Source organism: Antechinus flavipes, chromosome 4 (assembly GCF_016432865.1).
Source record: "Antechinus flavipes isolate AdamAnt ecotype Samford, QLD, Australia chromosome 4, AdamAnt_v2, whole genome shotgun sequence".
Taxonomy (NCBI): Eukaryota; Metazoa; Chordata; class Mammalia; order Dasyuromorphia; family Dasyuridae; genus Antechinus; species Antechinus flavipes.
Window position 1 is genome coordinate 43,853,643 of NC_067401.1, and position 24,735 is coordinate 43,878,377.

The window sequence follows — 24,735 nt, forward strand, 5'->3', positions numbered from 1 at the left end:
TATCTATGCTCTTGGCCTGGCATCAGAGAATGGTCTTCCCACATGAATGGCCAGTGAATAGTTGGACTATTCTGCCAAAACGAGAAATCAAAATTATTTTTATTTGTTCTCATTTTGGAAGGCAGTGTGGAGTAGCAGATGGTGAACTGGACTGTCTGGGTTTGAATGTTGGGTTTGATACTCAGAGCTCAGGTAGCTCAAGGTGTTAGACTGAAGGTCCTTGAAGACAGGAACTGTCTTTACCTCCTTTGATTCTCAGCACTGATGACAGTGCCTGGTACACAGTAGGTACTTAATAAAAGCTTGTCTAATTTGACTCTATGTTTTACTTCAGGTGATTCTTTTGCTGACTAGTTGATCTGCCTCAATAGAGGGCATTATCTCATCAGAGAAATTCCCTACGCTAGTGAAATCAAAATCTGGACAAACAAAAATAAAACATCTCTTTTACAAGACTTATGCTAGGATATAGGAATGATGCACAGGGACACCATCACAGTCAGTCATTATTGAGACTGAACTTGTTCTGGACTATGGGAGGCAAGCTTCCAGTTAAGCATGTTTGCCAGACTTCAGAGTCCTTATGGATAGACCAGGTCTACATAGAACATTGGAAGCAACCAACTGGATCTCTGCTTGCTTGAGAGTTAGGCTTCATATCAAGTCTGGGTTAGGGACAATACCTTTTGTTTCTGTTTCCGCGACTTGATTAGGAAGATGAGTCGGAGCTAAGTCCACTTGCCTGAATGTTTTGTGTCCCTCTCTGTGCCATGACCACCTATAGCTATGAACCTAATTATGTCAAAAGCACCACCATGGGGCTAATCATATCTACCTCACATGAACCAAGTTTTTTCTTTTTTCCAATGTATCATGAGATTTTCTTAGTTGATTGTCTGCAGATCCTACTGGTTTCTTGGAGGTGGTTTGGTCTCTTTTGGTAGTAGTGGGAATCCAATACATATAAAACAATTGAAGGACACTTATGATTAATAAATGTTCAGCTGAATGATGGAGATAATCAATGCTAATAGAATTCGGAGAAGGGAAATATAAGTCAGGATTCGAAGCATCTCCAGAGAAACTTTAGAGAAAATTTGACCAAAGAAAGATCATGGGATTTAGAACTGGAAGGAACCTTGGAAGTCATCTGATCTGAACCTTTTTTTTGATAGATGAGGAAACTGAGGCTCACTCAGATGATTTGTCTTGTCTAAGGTAGTAACTAGCAGAGTTAGGGTTTGAACTTATCATCCTGATACCCAATTTAGTGCTCTGTTCTTTACACTTATACCGGACTGAGCTAGACCTTGGAAAAATATATAGATTTTTACTTGTTATGTAAGTTTTTCTATTGCCTGGAGTTAGTTATCCCATTGGTTTACTGTTTTTTTTTTTTTTTTTTTTTTTGGATGGGCAAAATTATCATGCGTGGATGGATGCATGTTTTATCTACCCACATATATATATGCAATCTATGTATATGTAAAGTGTGTGTATACACATATATATCCATCTACATTTGTGTATGTGTATGTGTGTATATAAACACCAACATATGTGCATACACATACATACAAGCATATGTATGTATGCATATCACATATCCATATAAATATGCATGTTACATATACAATACATACCTAGACATATTCCCAAACATGTGTGTATATATATGTCTATGTCTATGTCTACGTATACATATACATATATATATACACATGAATACAACACACATATACTTATATGTTTATATGCTGTGTCTTCTTCATACAATGTAACTATTTGAATATATGTGCGTATATGTCTTTGTATACATGTATATACATATACACATATATAAACACATGCATATATACACGAATGTACATCTAATTAGAATGTAACTTCTCAAATATATGTGAATATATGTCTATATATGTGTGTATATATACACATGTACACATACATGCAAACACACACATAAACACATGGATGTACACACATATACACATACTTATATGTTTAGTTACACATCTTAGTGGAATGTAACTACTAGAGCATATGTGTATATATGTCTATGCATGTGTGTTCATATACACATATATGTACATGAACACACATATATATACACACACATATAATTATGTTTACATGCTGTGTCTTCCTAGTAGAATGTAACTATTCAAAAGTGAGTCTGTTTTTAGTTTTGTCTTTTTATACCCTAGTGCTTAGAAAAAACCTTGCCCAGAAAACCTTGAATCAATTCTTGGTAGTGGTGAGGGTGACAGCAATAGTGATAATGCAGGAGGGCATAGAATTATGACTTTTAATTATCAAGATGATGTAAATTTGTGGACATCTTCTCCCATGGTGGAAGGTCTAACCCTTATTCATGATTGGTTGGGACTAATAATGTGCTTTCTCCCGTATATGGTGGTGTGTCTGGGGAGGGAATTTTCTTTGCTGTAAAGCAGATGTGGGATAAAGAGGGTGTTTTATGGATCTCACTACAATATGTGTGGTTTCATCATTTGTTTCATGTTTGGCAGCCGGGGATTGTGGCTTTGCTGCTCGTTGCTTGATGGGCTAAAACTGTGACACATAAGTTGTCTCATGATGGTATTGTTGTTTAAATGTTAAAATTTAATGCAGTATAAGAATGGGTCACATGGTTTTCCATATTACTTTGTCAGAACCATCTGAAAGGACATTTGCATTCTGGGATACCCCAGAAGTCAAAAGAAGCCATTTTTCGTTTACCACTGGATAGTTTGGCTTCAGTGACTAGTAGTATCTAGTCCCTCTGTCAACAGAGGCCATGTAAGGTGGAGAAAAATGCCTTTGGAGCCTCATCATCCTGCTTTGTCCTTTTCTTTTTGATCACTGACTGTCAAGTACTGGCCTTTAATTTTCACCATTTCTCTACTTTACTCCTTTCTTAAAATAATGATAATTATTTCTTAACTATAATAAGTCCCCATTTTTAACCACTTGAAAATTAATTCATATTATTACACAAAGACTCTTCTGGGAGAGAATTGGGTAACAATGGCATCCCCTCTGCTTTAGGATGCAGAAGCAAAGAGAAATTTAATAATTGATGTATGATTTATCAGGGGTTAATGGTAATAATAAAAATTAGTTTAAATACATTTTAAGATTTGCCAAGTGTTTTTTTTTAAATAAACATCTTCTCATTTAATTCTTACAACAATCCAGTGAGATAGGTGCTATTATCATTCCCATTTTACTGAAGTAACAATCGAATTTCAGAGGGAGGTTTAGTGACCTCTTTAGGGCCACAAAGCTGATAAATAAATGAGCTAAGATTTGAATTCAAGTCTTTCTGATTCTGAATGCATCATTTTATCTTTAATAATGCTCTTTGAAGTGATGACTAGATTGGAGAAGAGATGTTATAGCCAGAATTCAATATATTTTCCTTTATATAGTTGTGATTCTAGGATAAATGGAGGAGGAAGAAAGTACATAGGGCTGTATTATAGATTATGAAGAGGAAATTATAGATCTGAAGAGGAAAAACTGATTTTGTTATTGAGATTTATAAAGAACAACAACCATTTGTCAAATGGATAAACAAAATGTCGTGGTTATCTCTCTTAAAGTTCCGTTTGCATAACGATCCCTATATAGATGTATATGAAGATATGGACCTCAGAATAAATAGGAAAAAAAAACTTTATTTCATATGGCATGGTCTTCTTAATTTTCAGGAGTATATTTCTATCATATCTATGGCATGGTACATAATAATGGTTCATTCATCAACATGATAGAAAGAGCTCTGTACTTAGATTCCAATTAGAATTAAAAGACCTATGTTAAGTCCCTACACACTCCCTGTGCAACTCTCCTTCAGCCATTTAATATTTACAAACCTCAGTTTTCTCATCCTAAAAGGGGAATAGTAAAACCTGCACTATGTACCTCACAGAATTGTTGTGAGGCTTAAGTAAAATAAGAGGCAGTGTGGGCTTGTGGCTGGGCAGCTATGTGGTACAGTGCATGAAATTCTGGGTTTGGAATCAGGAAGTCTTATTTTCATGAGTTCAAATCCAGCCTCACACACTACTGTGTAACCCTGAATCCAAGTCACTTCACCCTGTTTGCCTCAGTTTCCTCATTTATAAAATTAGGGAAGGAAATGACAAGTTACTCTAGGATCTTTTGACAAGAAAACCCCAAAATAGAATCACAAAGAATCAGACAGGAGTGAAATGACTAAAAACAAGTGGCCTTGTAGACAGAGAGCTAGCTTCAAATCAGGCAAAACTCAGTTCAAGTCTTGGTCATTTACACAGGCTTGGTTCTGGGTAATTAATTCATTATACCATATCACACTAGGTAATACTATAGTCCAATAAACTACAAAGAAGTTAGCTCCCGGCACTGGTAGGAGAGGTTACTTGTATTATTGAAATCATGGCTCTAGTCCTTGTCTTTATATAAAGTGTTATGTAAACATCAATTATTATTATCTAGTCCAGACCTTCTTATTTAATAGATGAAGGCCCAGGGACATTCATGACTTATTCAGAATCCTCCAGGTAGCAAGAGGCAGATCTGGGTTTCAATCTCAGTTTGCCTGATGTCTTCTGACTCTGAAGTCTGTTATCTTTCCTCTGCTCCTTCTCTTGTTTACCCTAGCCTCAGACTTCAGGTCCTGGCAAAATTCCTCCCTCCCCATGCCTCAGCCAAAATGGCCAGTGCAACCCCATGGGCCTTAAATCTGGCTTCTGCCAGAGCCTTGGGTTTTGCATGGGATTCAGTCATCCGCCGATGTTTAGATACTGCGTGCGTCCCCTCAGCTGGAGCCCTGAAAGTGCTGGCGTGGCATTCCCAGAGAAGCCAACCAACTTAAAAGAAAGTGTCGTAAAGTAAATCACCAGGACTGGATGATTTTCATCCAAGAGTTGGGGAGGAAATGAAGTGTGAAATAGCGGAGATACTGATGAAGACATTAGTTCTTCTATATAACAGCAACTGTTCCAGTGTAGGGCGAGGCTGCTAACATGGTGACCTTATTGCTGGAAGGGAGAGATTTGTGGCCTAGCTGGCAGGCTTGGCCAATCTAGGCCACTCGGAACCAGGAATGCAAAGCCTAGCACAGACAACAGGGTTTTTTCTTCCTTTTAAGCAGATAAATGGGACCATCTTCTTGGTCTGAACATGGTGGCCATGTTGAGGGGTCCTTAGGAATTGAGATGCTCAAAGTTCTATTCTGAGCCCTTGTGGAGTTATAGAATTGGAGTGGGTGGTGAGATGTATTAAGACCTACTCAATAAACTCCAGTAGCTTCCTTATTGCCTGCAGGTACAAATACAAAATGCTCTGCTTTCTTAGTCTTCTTACACTTTAATCTGTGATACATAGCCTTTCAGTTCAATGACACTGGCCTTCCATGGACAAGACATTTCATCTCTGAACATTTTCTCTGACTCTTCCTCACATCTGGAATGCTCTTCTTCCTCCCCTGTGATAACTGATCTTCTTTTAAGTCCCACCTAAAATCCCATTTCCTACAGATCTTCCCAACTTCTCTTCATTCCAGTGCTTTCCCTCTGTTAATTAGTTCCTTTTTAATCTATTTTTAAAAAGGGAGCTAGTTGGTGTAGTGCATAGAGCACCAGCCCTGAAGTCAGGAGGACCCAAGTTCAAATCCTCAGATACTTTTAACACTTCCTGTCTGTATGATCCCAGGCAAGTCACTTAACCCCAATGCTTCAGCAAAAAAAAAAAAAAAAAAAAAAAAAAAAAAAAAAAAAAAAGTCACTAACAACATGGAAGCCATTGTCCACTGTCCACATTTCTTATGAGTTGAAAGAAAGAAAATATTTCTGTTCAGATAGAAACATTGCAAAAAACAAAAATAACAACAAAAACACACAACTCCTTGTCACTGGAAAGTGCCCTGAACCTGAGAGCTTCCTCTGAGTACACCTTTATATGATATCCCAATTTTTTCCTGCACTATTATCTAAGGAAGTAACCCATTTGGGAAAAGGGCCCTGTCTTCATCCTCAATATCTTGTGTCAATCTATGGGTCACTGTCATTGAGGAGTATTCAAGTCAGTTAGTCATTAAATGCTTATTGATGCTTTGTTTATATTTATTTGCCTGCTGTCTCCCTCATTAGATTGTAAATTTGTGAAGGGCTAGGGACCACCTTTTTCCTCCTTTGTATCCCCAGCATTTAGCACAGTGCCTGGCATATAAAAAAAAAACACTTAATACATCTTTATTAAATTAAAATTAAATGGGAAAGAGAAGGACATTTTTAGCAAGTAATCTAGGGGTGCCAGAGAGAAATAGAAGTGTGCACCACCAATCAGTACTGTGCTGAATCCAACCAGTGAAAGCCTTCTCTTGTGCCATCTTCACTTGGCACACCACAATGGGAAATATAATTTTTTAAAGATATCCTGAGCTCCCTGTGCAACAGGAGAACTGTTCGGTTCTGCAAATATGTATTGTATCTAGGATATACTGCAACATATTTAACATATTATAGGACTGCTTGCCATCTTGGGGGGGGGTGGAGGGAGGGAGGGGAAAAATCGAAACATAAGCGAGTGCAAGGGATAATGTTGTAAAAAATTACCCTGGCATGGATTCTGTCAATACAAAGTTATTATTAAATAAAATAAAATTAAAATAATAAAAAAAGATATCCTGAGCAATGAGTCTATTGCATGATCACTTACAAGGTATCTGGAAATCCTAAAGAACGCATTATGCATGTGGAGGTGAAAAGAACAGAGGCCAGCAAGTCCCAAAAAACTAGAACCAGTATCAACAATTTAACTGACTTGTTCAAAATTACACAAGTATAAGTATCAGAAATGCTTTATAGGTTATGGTCTTCTGACTTCAAGACTTGCCTTCAATTTTCCAAAGGGATCAAACCTAAGATAATGGCCCTATGGTTCAAGGGAAGGGGGTGGGAAGAGAGAGCACCAATTTTCATCATTTAAAGTACAATTACAATTCTATCTCCTCCTTGTAGCCTTCCCAGAATCTCTCAGCCAGTAAATCTGGCTCTCACATTAACAACATGACCAACAGATTTCTAATGCATTTATTCTATAATGATTAGATCAATGATTTTATTGACATATGGACTCCCAGATAGAAAATTTCCTCCATCAGGGCACATCAGTAATTATTCTGTGACCTTGGAGGATTGTGTGGGACAGTAACAGGTCAAGTTACTTACCCAGGGTCACGCAAACCCTTTGTATATTAAATAGGTCCGATTTGACCCAAGTCATCCTAACTTTAGGGTAGCTTTTTATCCATTGGACCCTGATAGTTCTCTCTGTTAAGACTATAGTTTTCTCTGCCTATGTCTCATCTCCCACTAGACTTAGGGTCATGAGAACAGAAATCAGGTCTTAGCCAAATACCTTCAATCCCTCTTTTGATGTTCTGCACATGGTTGACCCTAAACATCTGTTTTGTTGAATGTTAATAAAATTTTCTCTTTAAAAGATAAGCATTCCCAGAGAAAAGAAGGTTATATACATTAGTAATCAGTAAAAACTAAGCTAATGGCAGTGTGGTGACAGAGTGGGAAGAGTGCTGAAAACTGGGTTTGAATGCGGCTTAATTTTAATTCATCCTTCAGATTGATTAAGTTGATAATTAGTTGGTAGGTTTCTTCTCCTGGATTCAGGTTCCTTATCTTATCTACAAAAAAGGGAGAAGATGAAATGAGAGAATCTTTAAATTTCATTCCAGTTATAAAAAAAATATTTCTCATAAATTAATTTTGCCTTGTGGATAGTTTGATCTCTGCATAAGGTAGTTCAAATGCTTCCAGAAAAGGTCATTTGTCTCATTTAAATCTGAACAACTTGATGTATAATAATAATATTTTCTCCTTTGCCTACAATCAATGACCACAGGCTTGCTCCAACCCAATGCCCTTATTATGATCTTTACTATATAGACTTCAAATCTAGAGTTGGTCATGTTATCTTGTTATCATGTTATCAGATTTGGAATCTATATACTGAAGATCAACAATAAGGGTGCTGGGTTGGAGCAAGGCTTGTGATCATTGATTGTAGACAAAGGAAGAAATAACCATTACTCCAAAAAAGTTTATTGATTTTCAAAAACACTTGATCCAACAATCCCCCACCCTAGCTTTTATGATGATGAAATTGTGGCATATAAATTTATGAGCAGCTCATTTCTAATATGGGGAATGGCTTTAAAGAATCAGGCGATCTATATAATTAAGCATCATCTTTAGTAGAAAGAGACTAAATGGTCACCAGCACCCCTGTACTGTGCAGTAGGATGGAGTTGTTGTCATGAGCACTGGTCAGATGTGCCATGGAGACATGCAGAAATCATAGTTAATTAAGGCTGTTAAATATCAAGATAGAAAACAGGGAAAGGGCATGAAACTGAGAAGTAACATATAAGGATGATGGTTCTAGCATTTCTATCCATTGGCCATATGATTTTGGCTGAGTGTCTTAGAGTTAAAGATCTTATTTCTGAAAAGGGTTCAAGAGAAAAAAAAAAGTTAGACTTTGAAGGAACAACAACAATTAGTTTTAGCCTCTCTTTTAGACAAATAAAGTAGCATTACTATTTTAAGGAAAAGTTGATTGAGGTCCCTGAGAGATATAAATTTAACATGTTTACCACATACCAAGGTCTAAGTTAAATGTTTCAGATATAAAGACAAAAATGAAGCCCATCTCCTCTCAAGGAGTTTATTTTCTACTGAAGGAGGCACAAGGACAAGAGCCAAAGCCTTTTGATTTCTACCAAATGTCCTGTTTTTTTGTCCCTATCATATCTTTCTGAATTTTTTTCCTTATCCTTAAAACTAAGATAATTCTTGCTTTATATATCAAAGTATGAAGATCAAAAGATATGATGAATGTAAAAATCTTATTTAAATATAAGGTATTATACCATTAATAAGATAGAAGCAGAGACTAAATTTAGAATTTCATTGCCACAAGGAAATATTGGGTGAGGATACTACCTCCTTCAAGGAAGATCATCATCTTTTCCAAAATTTAGGATCCAAGAGAATTGCCTAGAGCCTAGCACCATAAGAAATGAAGGGATTTGTCCAGGGTCACATGGTCAACATGTGTTAGAAGTCTTGAATCTAGGTCTTTCTGGCTTTGAAACAGGAACAGAATTACTGATAATTATATGTTAAAAAAGCAATTTTTTTTTTGGTAAAGAAATGTGTTGTTTAAGAGAATTAAGTATTTTAAAAAAATCATAATGCATCATCTTATAGTAACATATATTTCTATTTTGTTGATATACTTTGTGAATACATATTTGTATACCGGTGAAATTTTCCAGGAAGGGGATAGTTTTAAAGCAGTAGAAGTAACTGTCTCATACAAATTAATATTTAACCTCAAATTACCCAGACATAAAACAAGTTTGTTCTTTTGGGGTAAAGTTGTGTAAAGGTCAGCGACTATGTTAACTTAGTCTTTGAAAAGAGTTGATATTTCTTCCTGCAAAAAAACCAATTTATACTTATAGATCATTTGTCCACTGGAAAGAAGAGTTTGAACTTGGTGCAATGGAGGTAGCTCTGGATTTGAAGTCAAAGGATGTGGCTTCAAATCTTGGCTCAGTCATTTACTATCTGTTCAACTTTGAGCCAAGTACTTAAGTTTTCTGGAAATCATTTTTCCAACTTGGAAAATGAGGAGGTTGAATTAGATGGTCTCTGAGGGCTCTTCCAAGGCTACCTCAATATGATCTGGCTGACCAACTGAAGAGTCTATGCAATATAGTAAAATGAGCTGGGGAAAATGCCAACATGCCTCGCTTTGAGAAAACTCAATATACAAGAATCAGACCTTATATACATCAAAGGGTGAAGGAACACACTCATTTTACAGACCTCCTTCACTGTCCAAAATAATTTATTAAAGGCTTCCTCTCTTTGGCTGATATACTTGGTGCATTTCAAATAATTAGATATAAAATAATTTAATTTACTTGTGATATTCAGAAATAGATCTTGAGTTATCAAATGATACCATGTATATACAACATTTTATATATTTATAAGCAAAATATGAGTTTGCATGATATTGTATCTATAATTGCTTTTATAGTATCAAAATTATAGATACTATTTATATAACACAAATCAGTGTTGTGTAGCAGCAAGATATTGATATTGCAGGTAGGAAGGCTTGAGATCAAGATCTGCCTCTGATATTTACTGGGAGACTATGGGTAAGTCAATTAGCTTTAAGGTATCCTAGATTATTTTCTATAAGTTACCTATGGGTTGCTGATCTGCATGGGAAGGAACAGGAAGGATTTCCACATTGGAAGAATTTCCACTAGAATAGATGGAAACATAATTCTGTACCCAAAAAACCCCTATACATATAACTTTATAATCAGATCAAATGAGCTACTCATTTTAAAAAGCACCTAGCACAGTACTTGGTACATAATAGGTATTATATAAATGTTCATTCCTTCTGTATGTGTATGTGTATATATACACATATATACCTATAAGTGATTCTCTTTCTATTATTTATATATATGTATATATTATATCTATATTTATAAATAAATATGGCATGTCTATACTGATACCTGTCTGTCTGTCTGTCTGTCTGTCTATATGTCTATGTTAAGTGCCACAGTGATTAGAGTGCTGAGCTTGGAATCAAGAAGTCTCATCTTCTTGAGTTTAAAATCAGACAATTACTAGCTATGTGACCCTGAGCAAATTACTTAATCCTTTCTGCCTCAGTTTCCTCGTCTGCAAAATGAGCTGAAAAAAGAAATGGCAAAACACTCCAGCATCTTTGCCAAGAAAAACTCATATGGGGTCATGAAGAGTCAGACATGAATAAAAATAACTGAACTCTCAAAAAATCTCTCTCTATATATCACTAGTAGACAGACAACTTTGGAATTAGGAAAACCTGGGTTCCATTCCTGCCTCTGATATGTACTAATTGTAATCAGGATAAATTATTTAACTTCTTAGTGTCCTAAGAAACTCTTTAAGACTCTGAGTTGCAGAGAAAATGTTCCTTTGTATTGGTAGAAAGTACTTCTTTATCTGTGGGTTTCTGATATTGATGAAATCACAGGTCATCACTAACTTTATAATTAAGTGAAATCTACCCATTTAATAAACACCACATAAAGTATTTGTTTTATTTATTTGTTTATATTTTCAATTCCATTGACAATTACATGCATTACAAAGCTGTTTAATACAATTTTCATCCTATTCTATTCTTTTCTTGCTCCTCTAAAAATGTTGTGGTGGATTTTATTGTAATTCGATTTGTTACTGATAATGCTTGCTTTACACTTAGCTTAATGATTAAAATGTGTTTGGTTGTTGAATCAGTTTTGATTATATGCAGAATACAATCTATAGAGTTGTACTGTAATGTATACAATGGCACATACGCCATCAATAAGTCCCCATCCTACAGACTTGTGAATTCTTTGAAAAGATTACTTCCACATGCTCCCCAAACCACTTAAGATTTTTGACTGGTTGGTGGTCCATTGATTCCATTTATCTGACCTGTCAAAACGCCATCTTTAAACTCCAGTGATGCAGAGAAGCCTGGAATTAGCCAGAGCTGAATTTATTACAGAACAAAGGGAGGTGATGATTAACACACCCATTTGAGCAGTAGGGGGGAAAATAATCCTTGAATGGATTAGATGCCATGATCCTAAAACCACATTCTTTGAGCTGTTGGGCTTTTGCCCAGAAATGGGGAGAGGCTAAACAATGATGCCTTTTAAAAGACAGGGTGTCTCTGAAGGACTCAGCCCAAATTCTGTCCTAGGTCTGTTGATCTGATCAGGGACAATGGAGCAAGAAGTTGGTGGTGTAGTGTGTAGTCATATTTGACAATTGCCTTTCATCTATGAGTCAATGGAATAGAGTTTATAGATCAGATGGATTTTAACTTGGGATCTACAGATCTCCCTGAGTGGTTCATGAATCGATTTCAGGGAGTCCATGAATTTGAATGTGGAAAAAATGCCAGCAATCTGTAACAAAATTGGCATTTCCTTTAATTGGTTAAAAATTTTATTCTGAGAAGGGCTCTATAAGCTTTACTGGACTGCTAAAAATTTCCATGGCTAAAAAAGACCTCTTGGTATAGAACTTCCTTGTTGGTAAGCATTTTTTTAAAAAAGAAAATGCCTCTTTGTCATTAATTTGTCACTTTAATTTTTAAACTTAAATTCTGTGGTGATGTCTCATTATGCTGTGGGTTATTAATGCCTATATCAATGGACCACAAAGTCAGACATGTCCTCCTTAGTTGTAAAGTTTACTTTGAGTTTGGTCTGGCAATGGTCCCATGTATGTGCATGGCATCCAAGTACCCACCTAAGGTTGAGAAGTTCATCACCAGAATGTTGAGCTTTTGGTGGGCATTTTTTTATTTTAGCCAAAGTAACTCACAGAGATAACATCCCAAGGTATAGAAGGAAAGGTACTGTGTTGAGGTGAAAAGAATAACCACAAGAATAAAATCATAATCCTTCTGAAATATGATGACTCTTTAAACTATCTCCTGTAAAGATGACACCAAAAGCTGATTGAATTGAGGTTGACTTAGTGGATAGCACATTGGTCTAAGAGTCAGAATGGCCTAAATTCAAATGTTGCTTCACATGCAACATCTGGATGACAAGGTTTTGTCAAGTCATGCCTTCTCCAAATTTCAGTTTTCAAAATGGCTGAGTTGAACTTGATCCCTAAGGATCCTTTCAGATCTAAATCTATGATCCCATGATAATTGTCACACTGTAATCATTCAAAAAGAATATAGTAAGCATCTACTTTCTTCTAGGCATTGAAGATACAGAGAGAAAGATGAGTTAATCTCTGCCCTGAAAAAGCTTACGTTATGTAAAGGAGGAGATAACATGTGCAAATAAAAGTACAAACAGAATAAACATATGTGGAATGGGCAGGCATATGACTATTTCCAGGCCTGGTGGGGAGCTTTCAGAGATGTCAGGCATTTTGGTGAGCTGCCCGTGGTCACCCTGAGAGTAGGGGGCAAAGATGGACTCTTCCTGGCTACTCAGGAACAGCAGGTGGATCTGAGTTCTCCCAGCAGATGTTTCCTTAGTGTTTTCCAGTAAACTCTATCTTGGTAACAAAGCTGACAATCATAAACAAAGCTGTAGTTGGCTTCCAGAGATTAATTTTCCTGCTGATTACCCCTTTATTCCTCCTTTCCTCTGCTCTTTAACTCTGACTTCATAAATAGCATCACTCTTACAGTGATGTGTCCCCGATCTCCTTGGGAGAGGTCTCCAACAGAAGAAAACTCATCCAGAACATGCTACCTGAGCAGGAAGCAGACCAATAGAGAAAAGCCAGTTTGGCCCTCATTCCTGGGGAAGAGGACTGTTTGAATCAGCCCCAGGGTCTCAGGAAATCTCCCTTTACTCTGAGAGGAGCCATGAGACAGCATCATCCCTGAAGTTTCTAAATACAGTTCAGGCCAGGTCACTCTGACAAATGCTAAATTGGCCCAGCACGGAGGGATCAGAGTGGGATCTGTGACAGCGGGTTTAAATGCCACTGCCTTGGTGCCAGCAGTTTCCCAGGGCTTGAGGGGACTGAGAGGGGGAAGAGTTGGAAGGACAGTGCAGCTCCATATCAGAGGGCAGTCCTTGCAGGCTTGGCACATGAACTGTGCCATCTCAGTGACACCCGTGATTCCTTCAGAAGGCACCAGAAGTCGAATGACTACACTAGGGGTTTATAGGGTGTTCTCCTCTGAAAAGCTTACCCAACTTGGGCTGAACTTGGAGGCCGTCATCTCTTTGAGGTAGGTAGGCATGGGGCAGCAGCTTTCATTGTCCACTTCTCCAGAGGGGTTAGCTGAGGAGAAAAGCATGTGGAACTAAATGATCTGGATAAGTTTACCAAGGGAGGTGAAGGAGAAAATATTGAGAACGTGTTGGCTTTGAGAATACCGATCTAAAATTCTTTTGCTATAAAGCTATCCTCGTGCAGGAATCTGGGAACTTTTTAGCACATGGATCACTTGAAAGGGAAAGAGCCAACTTTTCTCCTCTTGTTTGCTACAACCAAAAATTAGACTCTCTGGGGTTTGGTGCATTTTGAATTACTCCCTTCTGAGCATCTTGACCTTAACTGTTTTGTGCTGAAGTGAGAGATGAAGTGGGGTGTGAAAGGTCAGGGAATGAGTGTGTGACTTGTTTGAGCAGGTAAGGGCTGGGAGAAGGAAGGATGAGGTATGGACTTATAGTGCTCAATCTGTGCAAGGATTTTCAGCTACAGGATCTATGTACACACACACACACATACACACATACACACACACACACACACTATATGTATTTCAATAGTGAAATCTTATATTCACCTCTTCTATCTTTTTTTCTTCTCCATGAGCTAAAAACCTCAGATATCCAGCAGAGATGACCTGTGCATTTTGGACCAGCTTATAAACCATCTGGAGGAGGTTCGAGTACTGTGTGAATAAACAAATTACTTTATTTCAATTGCCTCATCTTCTAAATAAGGGGGATGAGTATGAATCTAATTAGCAAGATTCTACAGATGACACTTTTAGGACAATTATCCTAGAATACATTTGAGAAAAATCTTGGTGGTACCAGGAATTGCTAATTTTCCTTTCTTTTACTCTCCTCCTTATTTTTTTCTTTTTGTTAAATTCAGATAACCCCCTGGCATTATAATGTGATAAGTAGGATAGTGGATAGAACATTTGGAATCAGGAAGTTCACACTTACTAGCTATGTGACTCTTACTTAGAATTTTGATTAACTGTTCTCAACCTCAATTTCCTCTTCTGCAAAAGGGAATTAATGTCACCTGTCTCACAGGGATATTATGAAGATCCAAAAAGATAATTTGTGGAAAGTACTGTTCAAAGTTTAATATCTTATTAGATATTAATACTCGCTGTTATAAGATTAAAGGGGGTTGTTTCTCTTTCAAAGTACATCCTGGAACATTGACATTGATGGAATTTCTGTATTCTCCTTTCAGGAGACTGCTTGCTAATGTGCAAAAACATATTTTCTTCATTCTGAAGCATGCAAACAGCCCTCTGAAAATTAACATGTGAACTTTGGATTGTAAATCTACCCAGTTGAATTATTAGCCAAAATTTATAGTTGCAAGCTGAAGTAAGTTTTCTGTTTCAGATTTAGAGAAGATTTGCATGGGAACCCAAGAGATCACCAGGTACAAGGATCCTCTCCACTGCATGCCTTCTGTCTTTTGATTCCTATAGTAATTGCTTTTGGGGCGGGTTATTTGACTTATGGGAATCCTATTCACTTTTTAAAGTTGATCATTTAACTTTTCATAGATTAGCATCCTCTCTCCCAAATTTTGCAAGCTCTTTGAGACCAAGTCCACACTTAAATTTCCTCATATTTGCATTTGGTGGATATTCTATAAATATTTCTTGACAATAAAAATTGATTTGATCTGGTCCTGAAACTTCATTGGTGTAGGAAACTCTCTCCACTGAATTAGAAAATTATAGTCTTGGATAGTTATTTGGGACAAGGCAAGACTAACATTCTTGATAGTAATGTAGGTAATGGGAATCAGATCTTTCTGGTTCTATCATCTATAATGGGCTTCTTGTGCTGTTGAATTCTCAGTAGTCATTATTGCAAATTTTTCCCAGTATTCTCAATTGTCCACTCACACGCTTACCTTGCTTGGCAGATGACCCAACCTCCAATTTCCCTGAGACAGCAACTAAAATTTATATCGTTCCTTAAGGTTTGCAAAGTACTTTTCACATTATCTTATTTGATATTTGTTCTCCTAATACTATTTGAGATAGGTACTATTTTTTGTTCCCATTTTGTAGATGAGAAAAGAGAGATTGTGAAAAATTAAAAGCTTTTTGGTTTTTTTATTGTTCCATTGTTTCAATCTTCTGACTCTTTGTGACCCCATTTGGGATTTCTTTTGATAAAGATAGTAGAGTGGTTTGCCATTTCTTTTTCCAACTCATTTTACAGATGAAGAAATTGAGGCAAATGGAGTTAAGTGACTTGCCCATGTCACACAGCCAGTGAGTGCCAGATTTGAATTGAGTCTTACTGACTCCAGGCCAATTCTCTATCCACCCTGACACCTATCTGCTTTTTGGGGGTCACAGGATAGTAAGCGCCCAAAGTAGGATTTGAACGTGTCTTCCTATTACTAAGCAAATGAGTTTTCCATTATGTAACACTATTTTTCCTGATGATTGAGAATAACCGGCAAGAACTACTTCAACTTTTCTCCTCTCTATTTCAAACCTTCTGTTCCTTCCCTCCTGTCTTAGGAAAAGAACGCTTATGTTCTTGATTCCTACTTCTTTTGGCATTTTGGTCAATTCAATGTAACATATATTGATTAAGTACAGGGTAGATTACAATTATGTGTTAAGAGAAGGGAAGATGGAATCTCTTCTTTGAAAGAACCCTGAACCTACTAGGGAGAGATACCATATTCAGCAATACCTATAATACAATATAACAATAAATTTATTATAAGAGAAGAACAAAGTATGTTATGTGAATTAAAAGAGAAATTTAAAAAAAAAGTCATCTGTGAGAGAGCAAAAATTATTATATATTGGGATATCAGGGAAGACTTTTTGGAGAAATTGGCATTTGTGATGAGCTTTAGAAAATGGTAAGAATTTCTGAAGGAGAAAGGAAATTGGAAACAATAGAAACAAAAACATAGAGGTAGGAAATTGTGGCACCTATAATGAGAAATAATCCATTTTGGTAATAGCATGGAGTGTATAGAAGGGAATGGCAGAAGTTAAGGCTGGAAAGGGAGAATGGTATTAACTTATAGAGGAATTGGATTCCAGGCCAAGGAATTCAAATGTTATTGAATTGGCAACAGGAAATCATTAAAGGGTTTTGAGTAGAACAGTAATATAAACATGTTAACATATAAGAAAGCTCCATTGGGCATTGTTTTGTCAATTTGAAGTAAGGAGAGATCTAGTCAAACTGTCCTCAATACATGACACTCCACCTTCCATATTTATATCTTTCTTTGCACAGGCTTTCCCCCATTTCTGGGATATACTCTCTCCTCACTTTTACCTCTGAGAATTACTAGTTTATTTCAAATTTTAGCTTAAATGCCACATCGGAATGAAGTCTTTCTCCATCTCCCTTGCAGCAAGTGCCTCACCAACAAAATTACCTTCTGTTTATTTTTTGTATACTTTACATTTTGTTTTTCCCTACTCCCTAATAAAAATTCTGTGAGAGCAAGGACTATTTCAATTTTATCTTTACATCCTCCACACCCAGCACAATGTACATTGCTCATACATTGAAGGTACTTAATAAATAATTCTTGATTGTTGAATGATCAAAGAGATGAACTCCATTAGAAGGGCATTGCAGAAGAGTAAGTGGGTAGCAATGAGGGGTCTGTATAAGGATATTGATGGTGGAAAAAAGAAAGGTTGATATAGGAGATGAGGAAGAGGGAAGAAACACAGTGCTTGAACATGATAGATGTGCTTAATAGTGGTTCCACTGGCAGAAAGAATGAAGTCCCAACAGATATGTTTTTGGGAAAGAGAATGTTTGGCTTTGGACATGTTGATTTTGAAGTACTGAAGAGTACTTGAAGGACAATTGGAGATGTTCTGTAAGCAGTTATTATGAGTTATGAACTTGTAAGAAAAAATTAAGACAAGATATTTTATACTTTGTTTCTCTGACTCTGTCTCTGTCTCACTATCATTGTTTGTCTGTCTGTCTGTCTCTCCAACCCTATCCCTTTGTCTAGAAATGTGACGAGGGCCCTCTTAATCTAAATCAATAAGAAGTATTATTTCCTTTAGTGGCCATTCTATCTTTGCCTCCTCTTTCAATGTAAAACTTCTAGAAATAGTTGTCTGTCTGCACTTGATGTCTCTCCTTCCTCTCCATCCATGCATCTACTCAACCCTCTGTAATCTGACTTTGATAGTGACATCTTTCAGTTGGAGAGGTCATTTATTTCAGCTTGTAGCTGTATAGGATTCCCTCTTATAAAAGATTCATAGATGGTCAATCAGTCTTTGCTTGAAGAACTCAGTGTCTCTCAAGGTAATTCATTTCATTGTTGAATAGTGGAAATTATTCACAAAATTAAAAAAAAATATCTAGCATAGAACACAAATTTGCCTTTCTTCAGTTTCCACCAATTGCTCAAAACTCTGCCAAGCAGATCAAGTTGAATCCATCTTTCATATGATAGCCTTGCAAATACTTGAAGACAGCTTTCATACTGTCCCTAAATCTTCACTGTACCAGAATGTCAACATCTCTTATTTCTTTAAGTAATCTTATGGTTCTCTCCCCTACCCAGAAAACCATTCATTCTAACAACTGATTTTATAGCTCAAACTTAGGGACCCTCACCATTCTGATCTTTATCATCTGGATGTTTTCCTACTTATCAATATATTTCTAAAATGTCTACCCAGAACTGATTACCAAAGTGGCAGGAACATAAAATAGAAAGAGCATTGACTTTAGTGTTAGAGAACTAAGGTTCAAATTTCATCTCAGAAACTTACTCCATGTGTGATCTTGGACAAATAATATAGACTCAATTTCCTCTACTGTGAAATGAGAGAATTGGTTCTTTCTGGCTCTAGCTCTGATTCTATGACAGGAATCCAGATATGATCTGACTAGGACATAATATAACAGGAATATCACATCTTGTATTTTTAAAACTATATCTCTCTTATAAAAGTCTAAGATCACATTAGCTTTTTTGACTGTCATGTGTTCCTTGAAATAAAATTTTATGACACTTTTCATTTCTTCATTACTTTTATTTCTCATCATATCCCTTCTTTTCTCTACACCAGACAGCCATTCCTTATAATGAAGAACTACAAAAAGAGGAAAAGAGGAAGAAAAAAGTTTAGTCAAACCAACCAACAGGCTGAAAAAAATCTGGCAATATATTTGGTTGTTCCATACACATAATCTCCCACCTTTGCAAGGAAAAAGGAATGAGGTGCTTTCTCACAAATCTTCTTTGGGTTTATTGTCATTGTACTTCCACCAAATTAGTTTCAATTGTTTTTCTCTTCTTGCTCTTTCTATTTATATTGACATATTTTGTTTTTCTCTTTCTTATCTTACTTTGCATCAGTTCATATAAGTTTTCCTATGAATTTCTGTATTTGGTATCATGGTTTTTAAAAAACAGCTTGTTAATATTCCATTAGGTACATATATCACAACTTATTTATCCATTGCTTCCAGTTTATGCTATAAGAGATGATGCATTGTTTTGTTTTATATGACCCTCTTTTCCCATCATTTGCTTTTTTGGGGGTAAGTGACTAGCAGCTGAACCTCTGGGTCAAAGGATATAGACATTTTAGTCACATTTTTTGATTGTATGATTCTAAATGATTTTCTAGTCAATTCACAGCTCCATCAACAGTACATTACTGTTTTTGTTTTTCTGCAACTTCTTTAACTTGAACTGTTCCCATTTTTTGTTATGTTCGCTGATTTCCTGGATGTGAGGTAAAACCTCAGAGCTGTTTTGATTTATAGTTCTTCTTTTTGAGAATTATTTGCTTATGTCTCTTAACAATTTGTGTTTGGGGAAATGGCTTTAGGTTTTATATATTTTTATTAGTCTAACCTGAAGCTTACGTTCATTGGTTTAAAATGATCATCAACAGTGGAGATTGATTGTTTGGTGCTCCTTCAGTCATGAGCTACACTATTTTATTAGGAAAAGAAAATAGACTAGTGGGAAGAACTGATGATCAATAATTGGGATATTTCACTGGTTCCCCATGGATATCAGGAGAAATGTTTCTGCAAAACTGGGTTCATTCCCTAAGGTGAACTTTTGAGAGAATATGTGCAAGAGTCTCACAGAATGGATAAGCATGGAGAGATTGTGCTCTGTATCACTGAGAGAATTCAGAAACTGATGAATCTGAGAGATGCTTATATTAGAAGAATGGAAGGGACCAAACCATTTTTAACTATCTCCTCTATGCCAGGCACTATACTAAGTGCTTCATAAATATTGTATCATTTGATCCTCAAAACAACTCTGAGAAATAGGTGATATTATTATTCCTATTTCATTGTTGATGAAACTAAAGTAGACAATGGTTAAGTAACTTGCTCAGGATCACAGTATCTGAAGGCCAGATTTGAATTCAGGTCTTCCTGACTTCAGGCTCAGACTACTATTCATGAAGCTACCTATTAGATATTTGATGCAGAGATTCCCTCAACCCCATGATCATTTCTCTCTTTATCCTAGTATTCCTTTTGTTTATGCAAAAAATTTCAGTTTCATGTTATTAGCATTATCTATTGGCACTACCCTCTCGTGTGGTTAAGAATTCATTTCTTAGCCATAGCTGTAAAAAAGCTCCTGATTTGGATCTTTCTCTCCTTTTTTTTTTTTCAGAATATGATAATTAATTTTCAGGTGATTTATCCATTTTGTGTTTGTTGTGGTGTATAATATAAGATATTAATCTAAACCCATTTTTTTTGGCCAGACTGATTTCCAGTTTTCCCAGAAATTCTTGTCAAATGGGAAGTTCCTACCTAGGTAATTTATGTTTTAGTATCTATTGAGCTCAATAATTTAAAATTCTTTTTTTGTATGATCTCTTTCACTGATGTACTTACAATTTAAAAAAGAGTACAAAATAATTTTAATGTTTCCTGCTTTATAGTATAGTTTAAGGTTGGGATATATCACTTTCCTTTTTACTTTTATGTTTTTTTCTTTATTTTTTGGGTAATCTAGTTCTATTGTTATTATAAATTAATGTTATTTTTGTCTACCTCTTCAATTTATTCTTTTGGTATTTTGACTGGTATGGCATTATATCTGTAAATTAATTTTAGTTATGTTTAAAATTGTTATTACATGGCATGCCTTCAGTATGAGCAGTGACTATCTCTTCAATTTCTAAAATTGTTCTTTACTATTCTAAGGAATATTTTAAAATTTATCTATACAAGTATTGCATGTTCTTTGGTAAACTGATTCTCAGATTTTAAAATATATTTTGTAGTTAATTTGAATGGAAAGGTTTCTATTTCTATCATTCCTTCTGAATTATGTTGTTGCTACATAGACATACTTTTGCTTTTTGTGCACTTATTTTGTAACTTGCTACTTTATTGAAGATACTTATTGTCTCATAACTTTGCTGACTTTCTAGAATATTCCAAATAAAACTTCATGTGATCATCAAAAAACTACTTTCCCCCTTACCTTTTTTGCCCCCTTTACAATTCAATTTATAAAACATTTTTTCTTGTCTTTTTGCAATTTGTAGAATGTTTATAACTATGTCAAATAACAGCAGGGGAAATAGAGCATACTTCTTTATTCGTGCAGTTATTGAGAAACATCTAGGGTTTTTCTATTCCATATAAAGCTAGGTTTGGGGCTTAGAGAGATGATTTTTTATTGTATTAGAAAAGATATTTCTATATTTATATGTTGTGTATATTTTTGCCATGTTACATTTTTTGATCAATACTGAACTCCCTCCCCAACTTGTTGGGATCTGACTCAGTCAGGAATGTGTAAGAAGGCAGGAAGGTAAGAAAGAGCTAAATTGTAAGATGTTTTAAATGTCAAACAAGGGGATTTTGATCCTGGAGGTATTGGAGATATTGGAGGCATTGGAGCTCATTGAACAAGGGGACAACATGGTCACATCTGTGCTTTTAGAAAATCACCTTGGCGACTGAATAAAGAATGGATTAAAACTGGGAGAGATTTGAGGCAGAGGGATTTGACATCAATCAAATGCTTTCTAGTCAAACCTTTTCCATCTACCTTGACTCTTTTTTGGAGTACCTATTTCCTTGATTTTTTTCATATGCTAACGCATATTGTAGAATCTTTTATGTGAAGTTTTGTGGTCTTTAACATGTCAAAGTATATGCCCTTTAAAAGGGGTCACATGAATGATCTGGTAAAGCCTTGCCCTTGTTTGCCTGATTATAAAATGTTATCAGAGGTGGAAATATATTTATGTTGAACTGATGTTAGACTAGTTTTGACCTGTAAAAAGTAAGGTTGAACATAAAAGGAGAAGATCGAGCAAAAGAGACAGAACAGAACTGCAGATTGAAAGCACTTTCTAGGTCTGGGGGGAGAAGCTACATTAAGTAGCCCAGTTTCAGCCAAGAAGGATATCTTTAGTGTTAGGATTATGAAATTTATGAGGCTTTCATTTATGCATCCATGGATCAAAATACCACAAAAAATAATGTATGGATTTTTTTTTTTGCCTGGTTCTCTTTAATTATGTTAAACATACAGATTTATTAAGTATCTACTGTCAGTCAACAAGCATTATTAAGTACTTGCCATTTGCTATCAAGGGAAGCTGGGTGACATGGTGGATAGAATGCCAAGTCTGAAACCAGAAAAACTTATCTTCTGAAGTGCAAATCCAGCTTCAGACACTTAGTAGCTGTGTGACCCTGGGAAAGTTACTTAGCCTATTTGCTTCAGTTTTCTCTTCTATAACATGAGCTGGAGAAGAAAACAGCAAATCGTCTTTGCCAAGAACACTCACAAAGAGTCAGAAATGATTGAATAACAGCAACAGAAATGTGATCTCAATGGTTACTTTTAAGGATATTTTATTTTGCTGGGATAGATTATATGTTAATTATTAGATCCATAGAAAATATAAAGAGAGTAGGTAGAATATATTCTCAAAAGAAAGGTATTAGCATCTGGGGGAAGGGATCAGCAAAGGATACTGAAGAATTTGAAATTTGAGTCAAGTCTTGAAGAAAGGGACACTATGAAGCAGATGAAAAAGGGAAGAGCTCTCCAAGTACAAGGGACAGCTAATGCAAAGGCATGGAGATAAGAGATGTAGTGATTCAGTGAAGTGGGCAATTATAGCTAGATTGTAGTACTTATAGAAGGGAAGAATGTGCAAGAAGGCAGAGAAGATAAGAAAGGACTAAGTTGTAATATGTTTTAAATGTCAAACAAGGGAATTTTGATCCTCGAGGTAATAGAGAGGCGTTGGAGCTCATTGAACAACGTGGCAACATGTTCACAACTGTGATTTAAGAAAATCACCTTGGCAACTGAATGGAGGATGGATTGAAACTGGGAGAGATTTGATGCAGGGATCTCAGTTAAAAGGCTATTCTAATAGTCCGGGCAAAAGGTGATAGGTGCCTGAACTAGGTTTCAATACAATACAATGGCTATTGTGAAGGTAGAAATTACAAGTTTCAGAAATGAATTAGTGTGCTGGTGATTGAGAAGGAAGAGTTGAGGATGACAATGAGATTTTAAGCTTGAGTAACTGGGAGGACTGTGGTACCCTCAAGAGTAAATGGAAAGTTTAGGGGGGAAAAAGAGAATGTGTGGAGGGATGAGAATGAGTTTTATCTTGGTCCATTGAATTTGAGGTGACTTTGAGATATCTAATTTGATATGCCCAAGGTGCAATTAGAGATACATGACAATAGATTGATAGAGAGACTGGGGCTGGGTATACAGATCGGGAAACATTTGAATAGAAATCATCATGAAACCTATGTGAGCTGACAAGGTTATCAGGTGAGAAAGTTTGTTGCTGTTATTTATCTTTTGTTCTTGAAGAGGACCATGGCAACTGGAAGGCTTGCAAGTGAATTTGATTTAGGTGAGGGGTGCTGTACAAAGTCACCACCCTCACTCTCTCCCTCTGGTGAGAAAATTTAGAGCAAAAAGAGAAGAAGGTCCAGGATAAACCATTGGGTGGGACTTATGGCTAGTGAGTAGAATGTAGGTGAAGATCCATCAGAAGAGACTGAGGAGGAACAGTCAGATAGCAATGTTACAAAAACTACAGTGTCCAAAAACAAAAAGGTATTTGGTCATGCAAGTCATGATCATGTGAATTATGTAAGTGTGCTATAAAGGGTTAGAATCTCAGAACTGGAAGGGACCTTGAAAGGTCACATAATGACTCACTGGCAGAACTGGAATCAGAGCCCAGACCTTGTGGCTTCCAATGGAGGACTCTGTACTGCACCATTCTATCCTTCTTCTTTTTAGGTTTTCTTTAGAAAAAGCCCCACATGGGTTATGGTTATGGTGATGATCTTCCAGTGGATTGGGAAGGTTTGCTGATGTGCTTGGCAAAACAAGAACATTTTAGAATGAACAAACACATAAAATATTGTGTTTTGGTTGATTGGATCTTAGGAACATAGGTGGGAATGTATTTAAGAAAATATATACACACAACACAAATATAATTAAGACAAAACATCGGAATTCAGGATAGGGAAGGGTAATGAATTTGAACTTTAGGTTTACAACAAACATTCCCAGGACATTTCCAATTACTGGAAGCATTTGTCAAATTACCATGGTAGATTTGAAACAAAATTAATTTTTAATTCACTTTAATTAAAGAAAATGAAAATATATCAGATAAGGCTTCTAAGAATATGTAGAATAGGATGGGGTACAAAAATGATAAGCCTTTTACTTAACATCTTTGGGGATGGGAATAGACTATTGAATGCTATGTAGTTAGAAGACACTTAAGGAAATTTTTTTTAAAGAATTAGATTGATTTTTTTTTCCTGAGGCAATTGGGGTTAAGTGACTTTCCCAGGGTCACACAACTAGGAAATGT

At 36.1% G+C, this 24,735-nt stretch overlaps 1 protein-coding gene across 5 annotated transcripts in view; it reads left to right on the forward strand.

Annotated features, from left to right (window-relative positions):
• Positions 1–24,735, forward strand: part of TBX15 (T-box transcription factor 15) — a 142,170-nt gene that overhangs the window by 48,438 nt on the left and 68,997 nt on the right. Inside the window, exons 1-2 of one of the 5 annotated variants that reach the window (XM_051992895.1) lie at positions 13,767–13,860; positions 15,230–15,269. The exons of 3 other annotated variants lie outside the window; for them this stretch is intronic. The gene's annotated coding sequence lies outside the window, so the exon portion shown is untranslated. Of the gene's footprint in view, positions 1–13,757; positions 13,861–15,229; positions 15,270–24,735 lie in introns of those variants that run through there. One more of the 5 variants, XM_051992894.1, reaches the window with a different exon arrangement.